Source organism: Diceros bicornis, chromosome 18 (genome assembly GCF_020826845.1).
Source record: "Diceros bicornis minor isolate mBicDic1 chromosome 18, mDicBic1.mat.cur, whole genome shotgun sequence".
Lineage (NCBI taxonomy): Eukaryota > Metazoa > Chordata > Mammalia > Perissodactyla > Rhinocerotidae > Diceros > Diceros bicornis.
The window spans coordinates 5,624,624-5,639,047 of record NC_080757.1 but is presented as its reverse complement, the minus strand read 5'-3'; the positions used below and the strand labels follow the sequence as shown (position 1 = coordinate 5,639,047).

The window sequence follows — 14,424 nt, the reverse complement described above, 5'->3', positions numbered from 1 at the left end:
AGGATAGATAATTCTTTGTTGTGGAGCTGTCCTATGTATAGTAGGATTTGAGCAGCACCTCTAGCCTCTACCCACTAGATGCCAGTAGCATCCTCCCCTCACCCCCAGGACATGATAACAACCAAAAGTGTCTCCAGACATTGCCAAATGTCTCTTAAGGGGAGAAATCACCCCTGTTGAGAATCTGCTTTAGAAGATTTCCACCTGCATTGAAAAGAATAGATAAAATAAAATAGATAGGGTAGATATTATTAGAGAGCATCACATAAGATAAGAGAAAGTATTCTTGCACGAATATGTGTTTCATACTTATTTGTTTGTATGTATATGCACATAAATAACGTGGATCATGGTAAAAACAAAAGTTTGAAAAATACTGATCATGTACCATGACTCAAAAAACCAATTGTTTATCTGTGATACTGCTAAGTGATGGGTATTAGTCTCCCACTTAGAAATCTCTAATTTTTTCTCAATAATTTATTGCATGCTTTTGTTTGGTCATTTTCAATCTAATATGGTTTTCTTTCAACGAATAATGTTTTCTGCCTTATTAAGACAATTGTGGTGATTTATCTCTACCCTAGATATACAAAATTATTAAAACAGAACATCATAGGTCATCCAACAGATTAGTGAGTCTTCACCATGTACTAAAGGAAAATGTGTGAGGCCAAACCCTGCCATCTCAAGGTTTATCATCTATTTCAGGAGACAATCTATTAAATAATGTCTATTTAAGTCTCACTTTACAAACAGATCACAAAGAATTTGTTGGTGAATATCAAGTCATACAGGAAATGGTATCTGCTCAGTTAGGGATGTACAACATAAACTCACAAAAACTGAAACAAGTATATAATGGTAAAATAACGTTGAACACCACCAAAGCTGTTTCAAGTCAAGCTTCATAGACCACAGAAAAAAAGAAAGTGAGTACAGAAGAAGATGATGCTCTTAGTTTCGTCTGTATTACCATAGAACACAGAAGTTTTGTAGGCAGTGGTAGAGCAAGTTCACAAGCTGAAATAGACATCTGGAATGAGCTAGAAATGCTGAGTGTTTGGAAAGGGAACAGAAATGGGTCAAGATAGGAACGAGAGGCAGGATGTATGGTCAAAAGAGAGAAGTTACACAGGCTGGGAGGTTCATAAAGGAGAGAAGAGGGACTGGCTCTCAAGGGTCCTGCATCTAAGACTCTAGAATCAAGCAAAACGTCAAGTGAAGTTTTGTCCATTTCCCTCTTACATGGTTCCTTTCTACAAAAAAGTGATTTCAACATCTGGTCACGTAGTTATGCAGAAAGCAGGTGAAATTACAAGGAAAAGACAAAGAATGTGGCCAGACCGGTTATTTTCTTGAGAAGGAAACGGGATCAGTTAATTGAGACAAAGGACATAACAACTGGTAGGACAAAGCCTGGAACTTTGGGGGCCCACATGGAGAAACACTGGGAAAAAAAGGCAGCGAAGGAGAAGGATGGTGTCAATGAAAAACAAAAGCAAAGGACAGAGGATAAACCTTTTAAAAAGTGGTCAAGTGTCAATTATCAAATGCGGGAAAGACGTGAGTAAAGACAGTGAGGAATGGTAGATTTGGCCACCCGGTAGGTTGTTGTTGCTGTTGGAAAGAACAGTCTCCCTAGAATTTGTGCCCCCCACAGTAAAGCACGTTTTTTTAATGCCTCAAATAACAAATGAAAGTTAGTTTTACATGGAGAAATTGCTAACAGTTTTTGTCTGCTTTTTTTTTTTTTTTTTAATGTAATTTGGATTGTCTTTCAATAACTCATGTCCCCTTTGTTTCCTACAGACAGTTTTGGTGATTTGTGTCTTTCAATGGATAATAATTTATTTCACCATTGAAATAAATTCACCATTGTAGAGTTATACAGTGTACGTTTTCTAATGTCTTTGGTATTTTTGGCCATATCTATTCTCACTGTTTTATTATATTTTGCTCCTGTTCTAGTTTTTGGATTTGAATATTGACTTGACTCATTTTCATTCTTTTCTAACTTGAGATTAAAATATAGAAGGACATGAATTCATTCTACTTACATCACTGACTGTACAAGGTGACAGGTGGTTATCATTTGAATTTTATTTAAATGATCTCCAACTTCAGATTTTGTTTCCTCTTTCATTCAAGGATTGAAAAAAAAATAGTTTTTAACTTTGCAGTAGTTATTAATTTTATTTTTCCTTTTATTATTACTTTTCACCTGTAGTCAAAGTGAGTAGACTATTATTTAAACTTTCAGGAAACTTATTATGCTTTTTCTGGCCAAGTAGATAAACATTTTTATAAATGTTCCACAGACTTTTGAAAAGACTGCCTGTTTTCTGTTTGTAGAATAGGTAGCCTTCTGATACCTATTTATTAAATCAAAATTAAGTATATTTTTGAGAGTTCCATATGTTTATTCCTATTCTTCCAATTGCTCTGGCAAAGATTTAAATGGAGGTATTAGAATATTCTACCGCATTGTGGTATTTTAAATAATTTCTGCTTGTTTTGTGAATTACATTAATGTCAATTTCCTGGTTTTGATACTACACTATAGTTACACAAGATGTTAATACTGAGGGAAGCTGGGTGAAGGTGAAGGGTACGCAGGAATTTTCTGTACATTTATTTGCAATCTTGTAAATCCATAACTATTTCAAAATAAAAAGTAAAAGCAAAAAAATATTTAAAAAAAATCTCTGCATTTCTAACAGCTTTCACTTCATATATTTTGATGCTAAATTGTTATGTCATCTAGCACATAAAGGTTCATGAAGTTCACGAATATTAAGCTATAGGTTATAGTCTTGATTATTAAAAAACAGATCTTTTTGTTTCATTTAAAGTCTTTTATCTTGAATTGTACATTGTCTGATGTGATTTTTGTCACCTCAGCTTGTTTACTTTTACTTTCTTTCTTTTCTCTTTGAATGTGTGTGTGTATGTACACCCACGCCGCGGAGAAGTCAGCTTTGACCATTCATATATTTGTGAACATTGTTTCAAACTGTTTTAGTATGCCTCTTGTAAACAATGAATTACCATCACAGATTATTAATTCCCTTTTTTACTATATAATTTCAGTTCCTTCATTTTTATTGTGATGCCTTCACTTTCTTTACCTTAACATTTGAGATCATTTGGAGGCTAAACCTTAAGTCACAAAATTTTCCTCCTCAAAACTTGTAATATTAGGCTAATGCTTTTTAAAGTATAAGGAAGACATCTAACGCTAACCTCATTTTTCTTCTTTTGAGGGAAACTGTCTTTGGCATCTAGATGATTGTAGGATTTGTTTTGTTTTGTTTTCCTTCTTCATCCTTTGATTAAACTTTTCCTTTTGGAATCAGGATACATTTAGGCCATTTTCATGACTTTTGCATGGTATTCAGTTAACCTTTTCAAGTGAAGACTGAAATCTTGTTGAGAAAACAAATGAGAGATTTTTCTCCCGTTTTCTCCTATTTCGTACTGAAACTCTATATCATGGAGGGACAGGAAGGGAGGATATTCCCTCTGATTCCTCCAATCGGTTATGTTCTTTCAAACGACTGAGACTTACGTTTGATCATGTTTCTGCCTGCTGACCTTACAGGGCGCCAAAGGAGAATCTATATCTGCCCACATTTAGGGCTGAAATGGCTTCTGTTTTTCTGAGTTCCTGTCGAAATCTGTCAGGGCCAGAGGAAGGGAGAAGAGGAATGTTACCCATTTGGGGATTACTTAGTCAAATTAAAAGTCAAATAGTCCACCAGGCGGCGGTGGGGTGAACACAGGAGCTACCCCACCGAGGCCGGGACCTGAAACCAGCTGTGCTGAGCCCCACCTGTCGCTGGAGGGGAGGGATCAAGGCTCCAGGCCCGGACCTTGCATCTGCAGGTGTGAATGCTGCTTATTCAATCCCGGCACTGGTCCTCCCCAGGCTAGACTCGGGATCTGCCCTCCATCACTGCCCTGCAGCCCACCCTCCCTCAGGTTCTGGGATCTGAGTTTAGGGGTTTCCAGATGGCCCCTTCTGCTTTCTTCCCAGGCCAAGCTTTCCTTCACTGGCTCCTGGCATGACTGCCCTTTCCTGAATCTAGATTTCTCTGTATTATATCTTAGAGAACTTTATGAATTTTTTCGCACATGGATGGTGACTTGTTCTTGTTCCATTACTGAGAGTGCTTTTTTCTCATTGCTACTATTTCTTTGGCCATTTTACTGGGGATTTGGGAGAAGGGGAGACTTACATGGAAAGAGTGACTTACAATCACATTACCATACTGAACTAGGACACATCTTTAATTTTCATACTTTTCATATTATCTGGTTAGTCTGTGAGTGATTTTAATTTCCTCAAGGTAGGGAAAAAAATGGATTCTCTTCACCTGAGGACACTAGATGGATCAAAGTGAAGTGTAAGGTCACTAGCAGGGGTAATTTCCTATGGGTGCCCCTCTGGGCTGCACACATTGTGCCTCTGGCTGTACACTTCACTATTCTGGGGAAGGGGGCCCCATTCCCAGAGTCTTCCTGCACAACTGCATGTGCCAGCCCGAAACAACTGCCCCGTTTCCACTCCTCAAGCCCCAAGAGCTGAGGCTGCCTATAAGGAGAAAACAGCGAGTCCCAAGAACTGAAACCCGCAGTGCCTGCACTTACCTTCCACTTCTCATGTTCATCCCTTTCAATTGATTTTTTTCTTCTTTTCTGCCTGGGCTTTAAAATCAGAGAATGGAGGCCTCCTATGTCCATAAAATGACACTTTAGAAGAGGGGAGGGAGGGAATGGAGCGTGAGGAAGAAAAAGAGAGAGAATGCTCAAGGGACACAGAGTTGATTCTGTCTAATTACACTTTTTAAATTCCCCTAATTGCTCTGTTGAATTATTGATGTGGCAAGTGTTTCCTTTTAGGGAGCTGAGTAATCAAGAGCCCTCAGGACCAGGAAGACACACATCACCTGCTCTGGGTTTGGTAATGAAGGCGTTATCAGTCATGGCTGGAGTGGGGCAGACTCTACGGGAGAGTGGAGGCCCACTCACAAAGCACCAACAGCCAGTGAAAGCAGAGTCCTGGGAAGCACGTCTAAGACAAGCTTGGAGCCAAGCAGCTTCTATGAAGAGCGATTGATAAACAGGAAGGAAAACAAACACTCTGCTGTGACTTACTCCCACTCTGCTCATTGGTTTTCTTCCTTCTACAAACAAAAGTTTGTTCATAGATGCCCAACTATTGCTGCAGCTGATCTGTTTTCCTGGGTTTCAGTTCCCCTTCATTATCTGTAATTGCTTGGGGACTTCAAGTCAAAAAAGCCTAATATTTAATGTCTCAATACTGGTATTTTTTTATGTGTAATTGAACTACTATGGCCTAGTGCAGATATCACTAATAATTTCCCCATTTTCTTACGCAGCATCCATCAACATTCACTCCTCTTGGCCTCCAGGAAAAGGCAGTGCCTCCTGGAGTAGCCAGATAAAATGGTTACTTGGATGTCATTGGAATGAGGGAGTAGAAATGGGAATGGTTGGATTGATCTGGTAGATTCTGATTTGGGATTCAATAGGGATCATACAATGAAGGAAATCATGATCCAGTGTGGGTGACAAATGTCTCCATTTCCTTGTGTATAAAATGTGGAGGTTCCATTACATGATCTCTAAAGGCCCTCTAGTTCTAACATTCTGGTTATGTAGGTCAAGGAATAAAAACTCTGATGGGCAGCAAAAAGGTGGAAGACACAGAGACGAGCTACTCTGATCCCCCTTCAGGAAAGGACTTGCAGCCTTGCTGTGTGAGGTGTGGTCAGCTGACAGGTTCCAGCTCTTGGAGTCCTTAAGGTCCATCTCAGCTATAGAGCACAGACTCGGCTCCAGGCGGCTCTTGGTCAATGACTGAACAAGGTGGTGGCACAAGAGCTTAGCCCAGTCTGCCCAAGTTGGGACTCCTCTGATGAGCAATCTGTGCTCCAGATCTCCCGGTGGAGCCAGCAGAGACTGTCAGGTCTGCATCGGGTCTGCCCAATCCAGCTTCCTTCCCTTTTCCTTTACAGGTGGCCCTCTCCAAAACATCTTTTGTATTCCTAACTCCTTCTCAGGATCTGCTTCCCGGAGAACCCAAATAGTGACAGAGAATGAGCTGTAAACAAAGTGGCATGCAACTCAGAAAAGAGTGTGATGAATTCAACCACTGGAGGAACCAGTGGAGAAAGCAAAGTGATGAAGGAAGTGGCACTGGAGTTAATCTTTGAGGAATGAGTGGGGGTTTGGTAGAAAAGAAGAAAATAGGCATTTCAAGCAGAGGGATGGACTCATGCGCAAAGGCACGATGATACAAAGATGCAAAATGTGGGGCCGAGGTAGCACATGGGAATGGAGTATGGGTGTATACAGTGGTGAGGGCAGGAGGGTAGACTGGGGAGATAAAGCTGGAAAATACAGGATCCAAGATATACAGCTGTCACAAATGTCCTCTCTATATATAGTCCTATTGGTTTGTAGACGCTGATAGAGGGAAACGGTAATCCTAGGAGAATAATGCGCTACCTAAAACAGTAAAACATGGAAAATTCCATAGCATAGTACTTTTGACAGCCCTAAAAAAAAAAAAAAAAAAGACATTTTACTTCTATGTAGGTGGTTTCCTTGAATGAACAGCATCTGCTATTTGTTAGAGAGAAAATGAATTGCTAGTCCCATGGTACAGCAAAATCAATCATATCACAACACCAATCTATCATGTAAAATTCAGTCTCTAAGAACATGTTTTCAGGAAAGAAATTGGCAGTTAATATTCCTATTGCCATCTACTTATTCAGGAGAAAGGACCTGCGTATGGGGTCCTAAAATAACTTCCTAAGACACTTATCAAATTCTAACAGGGAAGTTCATCCATCCTAAAAATGTTTTCATTTTATAAATCACAATTTGCTTTAATTAAAGGAAAAACCAGCATTTCCCAAACTGTGTTCCAAGGAATATATAGTCCTATGGGTTTTCATGACAAATGCTTTCCATGGTCATTGTCACATTGGAAACACTGCATATGGCAAAACCCATTTGACTTGTCACAGTGAACCTTAGAAACACAACTCCTAAAAGTCCACTGTAAGAAAATCCACGTAAGTTGCTGAATTCATTTCCCATTCATATTTGACCACAAAATCCTCCTACTTTCATAACGCCCATGAACACTGTGGAAGTAACATTACAGGTAATATATTTTATTTTGACAAATGACTGACTTCAAGGAATTCATAAACATTTCATATCAAAATTTGATAGTAGTAAGCAAAAGAATTGCCATCTAGTTTCATAAAGTTTCATCTCTTATTCTTGAACTTGCTGCCTCTGAACTCAAAACAAAGTTAAAGAAGAGGATTTGTTCCCATCCAGGTGATAGTCCTTCTGACTGGTCATGCTGTGGAGAGTCCTGAGAACAGGGTGACTGGAGAATATCCAACTTACTGTTCCTGTGGTCGAAAGAGAAAAGCTCACAGCTGGAAACACACTTTGAAGGCAGAAATGAGCAGTTCAAGACCTATGGTTTGCTGGGTTGCTGAACAGTCATCTATAGAAAGAACTTTCTATTCTGCAAAATTAAGGAATATTTGTACAAGACTGTCTTAGTGTTTGTGACCACACTGCAATATTCTTGTGTTCGCTTAAAGTTTTGGTGATGTGATAAAAGTTGCACATCACTAAAACAACGATGCAAGCACCTGTCCAGTACAGCCAGAGAAAATGCAAGCCAATGAACTATGCATTCAAGCTAGGCCGAATACAACCGTACAGGCTCCTTGGAAATGTTTTAGGGTCACCCAGTGAAGTAAGAGGGTGGGCTAAGCGGGTAGGTTCTAGACACCCTCCCTCCTTCATTCTATCAGCACAGATTCTGTTAGATAGCAAGAGTTGCAATAGTTTTTTTTTTCTTTTTTAAGAACGAGTTCTACTGGTACAAACATTTGAAACCACAATTATAATCTATCTCTCTCTACACACACACACACACACACACACACACACACAGGAAGGTAAATCTGTCATTAGGAAGAGGAGGATGATGAGGGGCTTGATCCCAGGGACAAAAATGCCCTCCTTTTCATTGCTCTGAACAGATGCAACACAGAGTTTCCAAAGGATCCTCCTGGTTAGACAAGCACAATCCCACCTAAAATATAGTCCTTATTTTTAGCTTTGAAAGTGAAGGGAAAATTGTACCCTCCAATCACTTTAAGTGTAAACAATGTCCACAAATGATGGATCCAAAAATGATGGCTCCATGAGGCCATGTGTCAAATGATAGAAATCACACCAATAATAACAAGATAGTTCACAGACACCATTTCTACTCCTGACAAAACCCAAACAAGGCAGATGTTATGATCTCTACCTTTCCAGACGACAGAACTAAAGTGTAGAGGGGATGCGCAGCTTGTCCAAAGTTACCCAGGGTATAAGGAGGAGTCCTGGGACTTGAACCCAAGACATGCAGATTTCAAAGGCATTGCTCATACAGAGGCAGTGCGTTAAACTGACTAACTTTAAAAAACCCTACATAACATAATCTGTTCGGATACAGGACAAAATAGATTGTTCTCAGAGATTCTCAAGGTCAGCTTGCTTTGCGGAACTTGGCCGAACTTGCTATCCCCCAAAATTTAAGTGGTGCTTCAGAAAGAGTCTGTGCTTGAATCCTGCCTTTCTCTGCCTAGTCCTCCCAGGGGCCCCAGTCAGTACGATGCACAGTCATTGCAAGCGGAAACACTTCCATCTCTCAGTTTTGTAAATACGACTTTCCATTTTGTTAGTGTGATAAGTAAGTAGCAGGTAGGCATTTCCTTCCTTCCACCCAGTGGTTTTACAGCATTGACTCAAGTCTCTCCTCTTCTCCCCTGAGATCTTTCTGAGGAGGGCCACTGAAGGTCCTGTTCACTCTAGTCTGCTCAGGAATGAACCCACTGGCTTCCACGCTCTGATAAACAGAATCAAGACGCTATTGAGTGTTTTCATTTGATTCGGTCAAGCAACTATTCCTGAGGTCACTTTAGCGTCATCTGGAATTCAAGAGAAGCCATCTACTGCATGAGCCTGAATTTCTTGGTTAATTCAATCAAACGGTTAGGGAATAAAGTATAAAAAGATGGCTGTGTAATTTTATCATGACTTCTCGCCTTAGTGAATTCAAAGCAAAGCATGGCTTGAATTTGTTCAAAGAATGGCCAACTCCCTAGACATGCTTGGTAGTAAATAGTTCACTCTTCAAAATCCAGAACGGGGGGTTATATTTTCAGCAATTTTTGTTAGAAGTGCAATTCCTGAGTGATTAGTCGCCCTCACATATGACATTCCCTCTCATCAGAACAAGAGTCTGCAAATGGCAGCTGTCTGTGTGGGAGTGGAGTGGGGGCTAATCCTAACCACATCCCAATATCTGAGAGAGAAAAGCTAAATAGGTTCTGTCCCCTTTAAAAGTGTTCCAGACAGGAAAGACCTCCTTGAATGTTATAAACTTGAATAGGAAAAATGTCCATTCTCCTACCCCACCCCCACTCTGTTCCCAGCATCTTTGTTTGAACCGAGTCTCAAAAAACATGTAAATCTTGGCCCAGACTAAGCAAATCACCTTAAAAAGGAAGGTTAGAGAACTGTTTATTATTTGAAACGTCTCTCCCTAGACCTTATTTTTGATAAATTGGCTTCGGCTTCATTACTTCATGATATATCTCCCTTGACATTTAATTATACTTACTCCAAACACATTAAGCGAATCAGTCTGAACAGCTTCTTATTAATATGCAAATTTCTCCTTTGAAAACCCATGAATCTGTGAAAAATCTCTTTAGGCTTCCATTAAACCCACTCAGGAAGTTGTATACCTCACACAGACACTTGCTTCATTCACTGACTCAATGATTCAGCATTTACTAATTGTCTGAGTTAACTATTCTGGCCACATCAAGGGGAGGTGGTAAGAAAGAGACGGGGACAGGGAACCAAATGGGATTCAGAAGCTGAACACTTAAAAGATGAATGATCAGAAGGCCAGGCCTGAATTAGCGGCTGTAATTAGAGTTGAGAATCAAGTCTCTTTGCAAGCACAATCAGCCAGATGAGTTGAAACAGCCCACTTGGAGACAGAGAAGCTGCGGACACAGTTCACCAATGAGTGACTTCTCTGGCAATTGCTGCTAGGGCTGGAGTGTGTGCTGCCGAACTGGGACTTATGGTGGTCTCCTGCACGTGGAAAGATCTCCCGTGCTCTCCCAAGTGCTCACTGTACATGTGTTCATTTACAATTGTGTTTGCAAAAGACCTGGTTGTCATGTGACATGGGGGCCATAGATAGACTCTCCTAGTTAGCAGAGGAACACGGGCATGTCCATGAGTGGACCACTGGGAAGTTCAGACTTCAAACTGGCAAATGAATGGTCCTGAGCTGTCAAGTTCCAGAAGAAGCAGCCAACGGTCCAGAAATCAGGAAATGAAGCCTAGCGCTTCAGGAGCAAGCTGAAGACCTGGCAAGGATACAGAGGCATATGGTGAGGGAACCAGTTTTCCAGGAGAATCTAAAGCCTGAGGGTTCAAAATTAAAGTGGAACAAAGTGCGGGCTGGCCCTGCGGCGTATCAGTTAAGTGCGTTTGCTCCGCTGCTGGTGGCCCAGGTTCGGATCCCGGGTGCGCACCGACGCACCGCTTGTGAGGCCATGCTGTGGCGGTGTCCCACATAAAGTGGAGGAAGGTGGGCATGGATGTTAGCCCAGGGCCAGTCTTCCTCAGCAAAAAGAGGAGGATTGGCATGGATGTTAGCTCAGAGCTGATCTTCCTCACACACACACACACAACAATGTGGAACAAAGTAGAGATCGACACAGAAAAGGAATCTAGATATTCAGAGTTTAAGAGAGAATTCAGGACTTCTTCAGTATCTGTTGACAAGATGCCCAAGATGGGGAAAGACAACCATTCTCCATCATCCTCAGACAAAAGTGTGAATTGGGAAGTCTGGGCAGCAGAAGATAAGAGCATCAAAAAGCAGCAAGCTGGAGCCAGATTCCGGCGGTTTTACAATCTTGGTGGTTTTGAATATTTCCAAGAAATATTGACAACTAGTAAGCAACATGGTGACATCTTTGCTTTGATTCATGATGAAAATGGAGGAAGTATAACAGGTTATTTTCAGTGACATCTGTGATCTTATCCTGAATAATCTCATCCCCAGTAGACCCCTGTCTCATCATCTTACCAAAAAAAGGCAATTGCCCCTGCTCTGTCCTTTTCTCAGGGTTGCTGTAAGGATTAAATTGAATAAAATATTTCCAGGATGGGGGAAGGGGGCTCTGTAAACCGTAGACAACTCTACTCGTTTCTATATATAGTAATATCTGTACAAGTTAGGTTTTCTCATTTACACACTAGCCTTATAAATGGCCTCGAATGCTAACCAGAAATTAAACTAATAAGAAAAGTAGGCAAGTAACTAATATTTAATGAGTCCTGCTATAATCTAGGCATCGCTTAAGGTGATTTTTATAAGTTATTTCACTTTATCCTCCAACTTTGAAGGAACCAGAAAAAAATGTCGTTGTCCTAAGTCCTGTTTGAAAGGGAAAGATCTGGAACATAGACCCTGCTTTAAAAGAGTCCCCAGATCTTTAAAGGGAAGCAAGAAAAAAAATAATAAAAGAACTCTCATAATCTGAAAAATTATTAAATTTATTTTTTTAAAGGCAGGAGAAAATCACTCCATATGTATCTGTTATTTGAGGTTGATTAAATCCAATGAAGGGCATTAAGTCAAAATAATACATATTGGAGGAATCTGATTGTATCAGGATAAAAAGATGTTATTTTCATGGAAACAATTTCCTAAAGCTTTTGATTTTATTTTGTAGATATGAGAAAATATGCTCTTTCTTTTTTAACACGGCAATAATAAAAAAAAATTGCATGACATTTATCGTAGTAAAGGATGATAGTCTAGAGTATAAAGTTCTTTTCTTGCTTGTTTAAAATTCCTACCTTATATTTAATGCAACAAATCAGAAGAAAAAGGACTTAACATATGAAAGACTGTAAATTCCAGAAGAGTTTCTCTGAAAATATTTTTATAGATATCTCAAAGCAAGCTAGAGGGAGAAATAAGGATGGACTTGGTGCTTTTGAGAAAACAAACCAGAAATATCTATTTTGGTACCTTATTTTTCTCAACCTAATAGTGACAGTATGTGAGTTTTCTTCTTGACTAGATAGATAGAAGAGTATGGGAGGATGAATGCATGATTTGGGGAGTCAATGAATCGGGTCAAATCCTGGCTGTACCACTCAGTAGCTGTGTCAACTTGAGTCTTTGTTCTTATGGATGGTTTAATGCCCAACTTACAGTATTGCTGAGAGAATGAAAGAACATACTGTATTTAAGGTGCTTGGAATAATGAGTTGTCAAAAATGGTCACTACTGTCATTAAACACACTCCTTGAGGATAGGATACATTCTATTGCACTTTGCATCCTTCAAGGCACTTGGACAGAGCTGGCTCTCAATGCACACAATCAATTCTCCTTATTCAAGGTAGTTATGTTCTATAAAGTCCCCGTGAACAGTGAGTTAGGGAATACTGAACTGTTGTTCCTACGGGAAACATAGGGCTATGTTCCCATGAGCTCTGGTCACTACACTGTCATCAACCAATCAATACATAACCTTGTTTTATGTGTGTTTCTGTTTACAGACACCTTATTTAATATATATTGTTGTTTCATTAGCATTAAACTCATGGCCAACAGTTCTATAGCTCTACAGCTATAGAAAGCTTTGCCTGAACAAAGCTTTCTAACACACGTATTTTCTCCAAAGAGCATATGGCAGGCTCCCTGTGCTCAAGCACACCTGACATCAGCACTGTGCTTGAGGCCCCGTAAACAGGAAAACATCACCAAGAAAAAGCACCAAAATGTGAAAAGCATGACACTCAACAGACCTCAAAAAGGATGCTGGTTTGCAGTGGGAGAGCTGAAAGAAAGCAGCAGAGCGTTGCCTTGCCTGACCTCAGCTGGGAACACACATGCCGAGTGACTCAAATTTTTTGTTGCCCTGTGCACGTCTGCAAATGATGGTGAAAGTGCTGCAACTATTAATTTGGGGATCACAAATAAATTTTAGGAAGTAGGCGGGTTCGCAAATACAAATCTGTGAATAACAAAGGTCAATTGTATTTATTAAATGGATGAATAAAAAAGTGAAATTAAAAGCCTGTAAAAGTAAGCCAAACGTATTGCAGGATTTCTGTTCTTCCAAATCAGATTTTCCCTTCTTACAAAAAAAGGCAAAGTATCAATAGATCAGAGACATATCCATTCATACAAAATGATAAGTAGATGACAAATTGCTTTCCTTATGCTAATAAATGGCTTTATGTCCCATTGTCTACTCTCTGGGTCAGGCAAAGGGAAAAAAGAGCAGATCTGCAGAATTATATTACACTCTTTCATCAAGACCAGAAACTGAAAGAACTGAGAAAAGAGTGACCAGAAACTGGCCACTCTAGAACCTTCCCTAAGTGACCTGGAGAACCACAGAGTTAGTCTGCAGCTGCTAGGCACAGAGTGATGTTTCTCAGAACTCACAAACCAAATCTGTAGGCTCAGGTTTAGCAATTCTTTTATGGTTAAAGTAAGAAAAGTTATACTTCTTCCCATTCTCATTTGTCATTTCCCAGAAGTTCAACTTCAGAGCCCAAGCTTTAGAGAAGGCCCTCGGGTTTCAAGGTCTCTTTTCAAATAGATAAACCTGCCAGCGTTGCCTGCAAAGTTGGTTCCAAGATAAATGAGCTTATGCTATTTTTTAAAATTTCTGTTTGGAGGCAAAAAGAGGTTTAAGTTGTTTTAGAAGAAAGGCAAGGACTAATTTTTAATGCAACTGAATGGATTTGATTTGATTTGATAGATATGAGAAAATATGCTGTTTCTTTTTTATCATAAGTTCTCTGTTGCCCTATGAGACAATGACCACAAGCTTTCTGCCCCCATCTCCTGGGTACCCAAGAGGGTCCATAGACCAGTCTGCACAGATACATGGTTTGAAGAACAGGATGGAGAGAGATTCTCTGGAATTAAGACTTGAATTCCATATTAGAGAGAAGATACAACTTAGTATTGTTGCTAACTGACCCCACCAATGTTTCCCATCTGTAGGGTGAAAGCTGCTAATCCCGTCCAATCAGTTTATTTCACACATGCAAACTGACAATCCAAATGAGAAGATTCTTGTCCCAAAGTCAAAGAGCCAGGATGGGCTTTGTGGACATAAGACCTGTGCAGATTCACAGGGTCCACATTTAGAAGGGTCCCACCCTCTGTTTAATGCTCTGCTATTGCAGCCTTAAAATTCTCAATAATTTTTAACAAGGAGCCCTACATTTTCATTTTGCACTG

General features: G+C 40.0%; 1 protein-coding gene and 1 long non-coding RNA gene across 2 annotated transcripts in view; one reads left to right on the top strand and one right to left on the bottom strand.

The window, feature by feature from the left end:
- Positions 1 to 14,424, bottom strand: part of HS3ST3A1 (heparan sulfate-glucosamine 3-sulfotransferase 3A1) — a 92,503-nt gene that overhangs the window by 25,579 nt on the left and 52,500 nt on the right. The gene's annotated exons all lie outside the window — the stretch shown is intronic.
- On the top strand, positions 1,366 to 5,324 carry LOC131416899 (uncharacterized). Its single transcript, XR_009222649.1, has 2 exons — positions 1,366 to 1,566; positions 4,906 to 5,324. It is a non-coding gene; the product is annotated as an uncharacterized LOC131416899 (long non-coding RNA).